Consider the following 3,957-nt stretch of genomic DNA (forward strand, 5'->3'; position numbering starts at 1 on the left):
CCGTGTAATACACGGGTTCAAAAGCTAGTTAATTATAATAATGTAAGATTGAAAAAAAAAATAATAGGCCAAATATGTCGTGAAAGACGTGTTAGAGGCTAACAGGTCGTGAAAGACACGCGCTGTAGACTAACGGGCCGCGAAAGACTCGTTGAGACCTAACTCCTCGTCAAAGACAATTTTGTAGGGGACATTTCTGTAAAATTTTATTTTAGGGAAAAAATTGGAATCTCTCTCCATTAATGGGACATTTAGGAAATTTTCTCATTTTCAAAATAGACATACATTGGAAAGAGATTCCATTTTTGTCCTTTAAAATTTAGAATTCCAAAAATGTACTCTTTAAGTCATCTTTGACCATGTGTTAAGAGGTCTAACACGTCTCCGACGACGTGTTAATAAGATGACGTGTTAGTAACACGATGTCGAAGACGTGTTAGACTTCCTAACACATGGGCAAAGATGAGTTAGGCCTCAAAACACATGGTCAAGGACGTGTTAGCATCCAAACATATAGTTAAGGAAAATTGGTTTTTATTGGTCCCAACTATTTCATTTTTGTCGGCGCTGGTCCCAACTTTCATTTTGGCTGGCAACGGTCCCAACTTTAACATTCGTTTCTTCCACCAGTCCGCGACTAACGGAGCACTAACTCCGTTATCTTTTTGCTTATGTGTCATCTGAGTTGTCCAAAAACATCTTACGTGGCGGCCACTGTGGATTATTGATTCATACTTAACTTATACTGTTCATGTATCCAGAACCCTAACTCTTCAACGACTCAGGGGTTTTAGACCATCCAAACGCCACCGATTCCACCCAATGCCGGAATCCAAATCCTTCCAATTCCGATCATCCGCCGTCAAACTCCCACAATTCCACCCAATGTCGGAACCAAAACCCTTCCAATTCCATTCCTCTACCGTCAAAATCCCCCCAATTTTCCCCTATAAGCCACACCACCACCGTCACCGCCGGCCACCACTTCCTTTTGCCTCAATTACTTCACTAATCAACGATTCCAAACACCATTTCACTCAATTCATCTCTTCAATCAACCAATTCCACTAAAACCCCCAAATTCTTCACCCTAACTCGGTTTCTTCAGTAATAAACGATTCTAAACATCAATTCAATCAATCCATATCCTCAATTAACAACAAATCACCACCGGTTCTATGTACGGCTTCGTTATCGTTGACTAACGAGAATGCAATAGAAATTAATATGTGGAGAGAGAGAGAATGAACAAGGTGCGGTCAGGTGCGGTGTGGTGGGTGTTTTTGTATATACTAAATTTGAATGCTTGAGAAAATTAGGGAAAGAAAAGGGGAAAGTAATAATCCACAGTGGCCGCCACGTAAGATGTTTTTTGACAACTCAGATGACACATAAGCAAAAAGATAACGGAGTTAGTGCTCCGTCAGTCACTGACTGATGGAAGAAACGAATGTTAAAGTTGGGACCGTTGTCAGCCAAAATGAAAGTTGGGACCAGCGCCAACAAAAATGAAATAGTTTGGACCAATAAAAACCAATTTTCCTATAGTTAAAGAATGTTAGCCTTTTGTTTGTTTTTTTTAATATTATATTACTATAACTAATTTCACTCATATTTGGTTTTTCTATTATAACTTTTAATATATAAAGTTTTTTATTATTTTAAATATACCGATGAGACATTATTATTTTTATTTACATGTTGACATAAATTTTATTTAAACTGTGCGGGACCAAATTTTATTAAATATTTCGATATTGATTTGACATGGCTCGAATTGAGTAATTTATGTCGGTCCGTAGATAAAAATAAGCATGTGTCGTCGGTATATTCGAAATAATATAAAACTTTATGTATTAAAAGTTATAAAAGAAAAAACAAATATAAGTAATATTAGTTATCATAATATAATATTAAAAAATGGATGCTAACATGTCGTTGACATGCCGTTGATTATGTGTTTTGAGGCCTAACTAATCTTAGACCATATGATATGAAGTCTAACACGTCTTTGACGACGTGTTATACTTTCTAACACACGATCAAAGATGAGTTAAAATGGGAATATCTTTGAAATGCTAAAGTTTGGGGAAAATTCCTAAAATAGCCTAATTATAATAATATAATCCATTTTTATCCCCTTAAATAAAAGTTTTCAGAAATATCCCCTATAAACATGTCTTTGACGAGCGTCTTTCACAACTTTTTAACCTTCAACGCGCGACTTTTACGGCATGTTAGCCTCTAACGCGTCTTTCACGACACGTTAGTCATATTAATTGTTTTTTTTAATATTACATTATTGTGATTAATTTAATACATTTACCATTTTTTTATAACTTGTAATATATAAATTTTTATATAATTTTAAATATGCCGTTGAGACGTGCTTATTTTTCTACATGTTGTCATAAATTTTATTCAAAACCGAGTGCCAAATTGATATTAAAATGTTCAATAAATGTTTAATAAAATTTGAATAGCCTCGTTTTAAGTAAAATTTATACCAACACATAGATAAAAATAAGTATGTCTTAACGGTATATTTGGAACATTATAAAACTTCATGCATTACAAGTTATAAAAGAAATGGCGAATATGTATAAATTAATTATTATAATGTAATATTAAAAAAAACAATTAATAGGGCTAACATGTCGTGAAAAACGCGCTAGAGGCTAACATGCCGTGAAAGACGCGCATTGGAGGTTAACAGGTCGTGATAGACGCGTTAAGTCCCAAAACATCGTTAAAGACGTGCTTGTAGAGGACGTTTTTGAAACTTTTATTTAAGAGGACAAAATAAATCCTATTATAATTGGGCTATTTTGAAAATTTTTTCCAAAGTTTGAGAGACAAAAATGAAAAAATGTTTTCAAAGTAGTAGTTTTCCTTAATCTATTCTTGATTCCTAATATAGCATATAAAATTTTTAATTGTCTTAATTGTAATGTAATATCATTTGTAAATTGTAACTTCTCTTTCTCGTGTCTTTTAAAATATTAATTGAAAACAATAAAAAAATTTTGTCTTGTAATTAATTGTTTAATTTCTTTTTCTTTTCATATTCATATTCATATTCAGCCGTATCATCCTATTATTTGGTTATAATACACATGGAAATGGAAATGTAATTCAACAATAGTATTCTAGTGGAGTACTTCATCAATGAGACGAAAGTCGTCCTTTGTTTTGCTTGAAAACAAGAGGTCATGTGTTCTTGTCGATTCAATGTACACAAATTCTTGTAAATGGTGTAAACTAGTTGAGCCAACATGGGTTCTAGCTCGAGCTTAAAATTAAATGAGGCATCTCGGCTCAGCTGGAACTCAAAGTTAATGAGCCTAAGAGCGTGAAGAAACACTAACCGGACCCCGGGCAGATTACGGGTAACCTGGGGGTTAGATAGATGTTTCCCACGAGGGGTTAGACCCGGCAAAGATGGTTCTTCTGATAACCTGCAAAACAGACACCGTGAGCTTGTCACTGAGAAGGGGGGGGGGGGTTCCTTCTTGTGACCACCCTCCGGCGTGAGAATCAGACTAGATTGCTCTTTAAATATAAATGTATATTAAGAGATTGCTAGAGCAGATATCAGGTATAATATGATGATAATATGATAAGATATGATAAGATGAGATGATCATACCATTTGTGGTATTTATAGCCGAAGGTAGGTTTCCAAGGAGGTGTGGCCGGCTGAATAGTATTCCTGTTCTACCAACTGTGGCCTACGCACGTGCCCTGCTGGTAGTTGGTGCAGCGGCTGATAGTGACCAGGCCTGCTGTATACTATTCCTTTTCCACCAACTGCCGGCTATGCACGTGGTATGACAGGAGTTGGTGAGTAGGCAGCGGCTAATAGTGACATACAGTACAGGAGCATGCTGCTCGCCATACTGTTGTCAATAAGCTGTCGTATCTTTAGTCAGATCTTTTGCCCATACCTCGTCAGGT

Source organism: Bidens hawaiensis, unplaced genomic scaffold (genome assembly GCF_021521415.1).
Source record: "Bidens hawaiensis isolate Kalapana, Puna unplaced genomic scaffold, B.hawaiensis_p1.1 tig00042243_1, whole genome shotgun sequence".
Taxonomy (NCBI): domain Eukaryota; kingdom Viridiplantae; phylum Streptophyta; class Magnoliopsida; order Asterales; family Asteraceae; genus Bidens; species Bidens hawaiensis.